Here is a 6,655-nt window from a genome sequence, read left to right on the forward strand (position 1 = left end):
ATATTTTCAAGCCAATATTTTATTCACAATAGAACATAGATAACGTAGCAAATGTTTAAACTGAGAAATTTTACACTTTCATCCACTTAATTAGCTCATTTAAAATTTAATGCCTGCTACAGGTCTCAAAAAAGTTGGCACGGGGGCAACAAATGGCTAAAAAAGCAAGCAGTTTTGAAAAGATTCAGCTGGGAGAACATCTAGTGATTAATTAAGTTAATTGATATCAGGTCTGTAACATGATTAGCTATAAAAGCTTTGTCTTAGAGAAGCAGAGTCTCTCAGAAGTAAAGATGGGCAGAGGCTCTCCAATCTGTGAAAGACTGCGTAAAAAAATTGTGGAAAACTTTAAAAACAATGTTCCTCAACGTCAAATTGCAAAGGCTTTGCAAATCTCATCATCTACAATGCATAACATCATCAAAATATTCAGAGAAACTGGAGAAATCTCTGTGCATAAGGGACAAGGCCGGAGACCTTTATTGGATGCCCGTGGTCTTCGGGCTCTCAGACGACACTGCATCACTCATCGGCATGATTGTGTCAATGACATTACTAAATGGGCCCAGGAATACTTTCAGAAACCACTGTCGGTAAACACAATCCGCCGTGCCATCAGCAGATGCCAACTAAAGCTCTATCATGCAAAAAGGAAGCCATATGTGAACATGGTCCAGAAGCGCTGTCGTGTCCTGTGGGCCAAGGCTCATTTAAAATGGACTATTTCAAAGTGGAATAGTGTTTTATGGTCAGACGAGCCCAAATTTGACATTCTTGTTGGAAATCACGGACGCCGTGTCCTCCGGGCTAAAGAGGAGGGAGACCTTCCAGCATGTTATCAGCGTTCAGTTCAAAAGCCAGCATCTCTGATGGTATGGGGTGCATAAGTGCATACGGTATGGGCAGCTTGCATGTTTTGGAAGGCTCTGTGAATGCTGAAAGGTATATAAAGGTTTTAGAGCAACATATGCTTCCCTCCAAACAACGTCTATTTCAGGGAAGGCCTTGTTTATTTCAGCAGGACCATGCAAAACCACATACTGCAGCTATAACAACAGCATGGCTTCGTCGTAGAAGAGTCCGGGTGCTAACCTGGCCTGCCTGCAGTCCAGATCTTTCACCTATAGAGAACATTTGGTGCATCATTAAACGAAAAATACGTCAAAGACGACCACAAACTTTTCAGCAGCTGGAAATCTATATAAGGCAAGAATGGGACCAAATTCCAACAGCAAAACTCCAGCAACTCATAGCCTCAATGCCCAGACGTCTTCAAACTGTTTTGAAAAGAAAAGGAGATGCTACACCATGGTAAACATGCCCCGTCCCAACTATTTTGAGACCTGTAGCAGAAATCAAAATTGAAATGAGCTCATTTTGTGCATAAAATTGTAAACTTTCTCAGTTTAAACATTTGCTATGTTATCTATGTTCTATTGTGAATAAAATATTGGCTCATGTGATTTGAAAGTCTTTTAGTTTTCATTTTATTAAAATTTAAAAAACGTCCCAACTTTTCCGGAATTCGGGTTGTAATAAAATATAAATAAATAACTATGATTACAGTGCAGCATTACCAATCCCAGCTTGTAGGCCTGCTCATATTTAATATATATATATATATATATATATAACCGTTCATGCTGCACTTTACACTTTGGAAAAGTTTCAGTTTTTAGACCTGCTCAGATTTCGTTATTGCGTTGGACCGATCGGAATTAAGAGCAAAGGTCTGTTTAAATGCCGACGGGAGCTGCGTTTTAATCACAATCATTTTTTTCCTAGTTGTAGTGATGTTCACACTCGCGTGATGCCTTTTGAAAACCTTAGGCCGGTGACACACTGGCATATTGCACCTGTCAAACATAGTCTATTTTGCCGTCAATACTGTTGACGGTGTCCTTTATCAGTAGGCTTTATATTTATGCTCAACATGAAGCATAGATATTGTTGTAGTGAAGACAAGATCCTGGTCTGTCGGTGGCCTCCCTCTATGTCACCCACAGTAGCAGCAGCGCGCCATCGCCGCGTCAGGAACGATTCTGGTGTGTAAAGATACAGAAAACGCGAAGCAGCCGTCACGCAACTGACACGCAGCAGAAACGCCACGCTCACGCCACGCAAGCAAGTGTGTGGCCGGCCTTAGAATCAGCTGCAGGGCGGGATTTACGCTGAACGCGGAGACTTCCGCCACTTAATATGTTCGTTTGGAAACACGAAAATGTACCTATCATTCCGCACACAAAATATTGCATTCGGTACACACGTGCACCGTACCGAAAGCCCTGTACCGAAACAGTCCGGTACGAATACACGTACCGTTACACCCCTAATGACTATCTGTAAGAAGAAATAATACAGGCACCTTTTCAATGAGGAACCCTACAAACACACCATTACTTTTATTATTATCATTTAAAAAACCAAATTCTCAACTAAGGAGCAGTTCAAGGGTTAGTTCACACACAAATGAAAATTTGGTCATTAACTTCTCATCCTCATGTTGTTCCAAACCTGTAAGACTTTGTCAACTTTCTGGGTCTAGAAATTGTCAGCTGCGTAGCCGTCTATGGAGGAACAGAAAGTTCTCAGATTTCATTCAAAGGATCTTCAGTTGGGTTCTGAAGACAAACAATCATCAAATGAGGTTTGGAACAACATGAGGGTGAGTTGTCTAGAAGACGGTAACATACCGTTTCCTTTGCTTGTCTGTTTTCTTCTTTTGTTCCTCATGACCTGGCCCGCTCCCGGACTGTGATCTGAGACAGACAAGCATTAGTTCCTGTTACTTAGTGAATCAAAGGTATTTGTTGGAAGTTGGATCTTCACCGTCCATGTGTGCTGAAGTGCTGACAGTAAAATCTGACCAAAAGTCTTTAACTAATGAAAGGCTGAATTTCTGTAAATGGACTCTATGCACAATCACTTCAGGATTTTGTCTCCAGCAGCTCAATTACATTCTGTGTTGCGTGCCAGAAGCGGTTTTCACTATCGGTCTTTACTGTGGGGATATATCACAGGAGAAGACAAGCTTCTACACTTGGTTTACAAGAGCTTTACGAGGCAGTGAGCCGTCACTCTGAAGTGTAAAGAGTTTTGAATTACATCAGCTTTGTGGGTGAGTATTCTCATGCAATATCCAACCAGCATATCTATCCAAATCTCAGCTTCTGAAAGTTCATAGCTCTCTTTTCATTATTTGTATTGATCCATTTAGTTAAGACCTTTCCATATATTACTTTCCTGTTTCAGCTGATGTTTGTTGGTTATGACAGAATGTTCCTGACTGAGTAATGTGTCAGTTTCCATAAGAATCGTGTAACAAGGAGAGATCAGTGTGAGGGTGACAAGTTTCAGGTCAGTGAGGAAGGCAGAAGACAAATACTTTAAGAATAGGAAGAAAAAAAATAGCTGAAGTCTAAATTAAATGCTCATTTTATACTGATGATTTTGAGGATTCCTAAATCTTTACAAAGACGATTCAGTAAATAGCTTCACAAGAGCTAAAGTTTTAAAATGTAAGGATATAGTACTCATTACAGTATTGTGTATGTTTAATATATGTTCACATAGAATTTGAGTTCATAACTCCAGTCATAGATGTATTCAATTCTCTTCACAGGTTGTGTTAAAGGACACACTCCTGTAGCAGAAAGCACATCACTGGCAGCTTGACATCAGGAAGAGCAGAGCTGCCACAAACACACAACAATCCTCCGCTTGAGTCAGTCATCACATCCTTTTCAAATAAAACTTGATTAAGTAAGGTATCATGTAACAAATGCATAATGGACAATCTCATTTAAGTAATTATTTTATTAGCTTGGTTTAAAAATGATTAATGAAAGATTCTGCTGGATTCTGATTAGGCTCAAGATTACCATCGCTGCCACTTAATGTTTACAGCCTTGACTCATCCGGCTGCTTGCTTGTCTATAGTGAACACTGACTGCTACACAAGCAATTGTTTTACATTTACACAACAAGTTTGTAAAGGATGTTTAACACTATTAAAGATGTTTATATTTACATTACTGCAATGCAAGAAAGTGTTCTCATTGTGCTGTTCTGTTGTATTGTTGTAAATGGTTTGAGGGTAGCAAAAGGTACACTCACTACACTAGAAAACCTGCACTGTTTCCCTGAGGGAATAAATAAAGTCTTAAAGTCAACAAGTGCTGTCTCTAGTCTTTAATTCATGGTTCGTGCTTTTATTAAGGCAACTGGTGCTGAAATGGAGTAAATATTCCACTGCAATAATGTGGGTAAAGTACACACGACAAGACTTTAAAGGGTTAGTTCACCCAAAAATCTAAATTATGTCATTAATAACTCACCCTCATGTTGTTCCAAACCCGTGAGACCTCAGTTCATCTTCGGGACACAGTTTAAGATATTTTAGATTTAGTCCGAGAGCTCTCAGTCCCTCCATTGAAGCTGTGTGTACGGTCTACTGTCCATGTCCAGAAAGGTAAGAAAAACATCATCAAAGTAGTCCATGTGACATCAGAGGGTCAGGTAGAATATTTTGAAGCATCGAAAATACATTTTGGTCCAAAAATAGCAAAAACTACGACTTTATTCAGCATTGTCTTCTCTTCCGTGTCTGTTGTGAGAGAGTTTGTTTGTCATATCCGGTTCACGAACGAATCATTCGATGTAACCGGATCTTTTTGAACCAGTTCACCAAATCGAACTGAATCGTTTTAAACGGTTCGCGTCTCCAATACGCATTAATCCACAAATGACTTAAGCTGTTAACTTGTTTAATGTGTCTGACACTCCCTCTGAGTTCAAACAAACCAATATCCCGGAGTAATTCATTTACTCAAACAGTACACTGACTGAACTGCTGTGAAGAGAGAACTGAAGATGAACACCGAGCCGGGCCAGATAACGAACAACAGACACGGAAGAGAAGACAATGCTGAATAAAGTCGTAGTTTTTGCTATTTTTGGACCAAAATGTATTTCCGATGCTTCAAAATATTCTAACTGACCCTCTGATGTCACATGGACTACTTTGATGATGTTTTTCTTCCCTTTCTGGACATGGACAGTAGACCGTACACACAGCTTCAATGGAGGGACTGAGAGCTCTCGGACTAAATCTAAAATATCTTAAACTGTGTTCAGAAGATGAACGGAGGTCTCACGGGTTTGGAACAACATGAGGGTGAGTTATTAATGACATAATTATGATTTTTGGGTTAAGTATCCCTTTAAGGAAGCAATAACTACAAAGAGATTTGATATAGTCATATAAATGATTATCATTAAATTTAAACAGATTAATATTTAATTATTGTTTGCAATACATAGGGAAAGATTTCTGCTGCTAATGCACTTAGTTATAAACCAACGCTATGGTGGAACTGCAGTCGCTGGCTTACAGTCTAGCGGAAATAGAATTGTGCATAGAGTCTATTGGCATTCTGCACTTTGTAATGAGACTTGATGAAAAACACTATTAACTCACCATCTACATCTGAACGTCCATCCTCACTGCATTTGGCAGGTGTTTTTTGAGGGGAAGAAAGGTCAGAACATCCATCTGGAAAACAAAAGGTGACATCTCATCTTCTGCAGTCAGTTAGGGTTAGGACAGACACTGAAAACAATGACTATCTGTAAGAAGAGATGATACAGGCACCTTTTCAATGAGGAACCCTACAACCCTGTGCACAAAAAGTATTCTCGTCACTTCATAACATTAAGATTAAAGGGTTGGTTCACCCAAAAATGAAAATTACACCATAAATTACTCAGCCTGAAGTCATCCTAGGTGTATATGAGTTTTTTTTCCCTTTTCGACGAATCCAGTCGGAGTTATATTAAAAATTGTCTTTGCTCTTTCAAGCTGTTTCATGGCACTCAGCGGGTGTTGCATTGCTTCAGTCCAAAAGAAGTTAAATAAAAAGTGTCCATCCATTTAAAAAAAAAAAATTTCTAATATAACTCCGACTGGATTCGTCTGAAAGAAGAAAGTCATATACACCTAGGATGACTTCAGGGTGAGTAATTTATGGGCTCATTTTCATTTTTGGGTAAACTAACCCTTTAAATGGTAAGACTTGTTTCTGTAATCAGGCTCTCAAAGTATATCAAAATTTGGATTTAGATTTATCAAGCCAATTTATCTGTTATTGGCTTCCAAATGTAAAGAATTAACGGTTATCAGTATCAGCTAAAATTTTCATATTTGTGCTACCCTAGATTTTATGAATACATAGTTCATTGTGGTGCTTTTGTTTTGAACTCCATTTTACTGGTAGGTGGTTTTAACAACACAAAGTTTAAATCTAAACTTTAAATCTTACCCTCATCGGCCTCTCTACTTCTCTTCGCTCGTCCTTTTTTTGTTTGTCTCTGTAAACCAGAAGCTGATGTGGGACTTTCACCTATAAAATCAAATATTATTGCTTGATTGCCCTAAAGTCATAAGTACATTCTTTTGATTAAAATAGCTATAAATGTACTGACAAAAATAAAGTCAATGGTGTTCTCTTAAAAATGAGTCTAGTAGCTAAAGCCAATACTTAAAATATATACAATAGAATTGCATTGGCGATAAAACATACATAACATACCGCACACTGATGGATGAAGCGTGTTAAGGTTCTTTCCTCGAAAGCTCTCAGTGCCTTGCTCCATT

This window comes from Carassius carassius, chromosome 9, assembly GCF_963082965.1.
Source record: "Carassius carassius chromosome 9, fCarCar2.1, whole genome shotgun sequence".
In the NCBI taxonomy this organism is placed as follows: domain Eukaryota; kingdom Metazoa; phylum Chordata; class Actinopteri; order Cypriniformes; family Cyprinidae; genus Carassius; species Carassius carassius.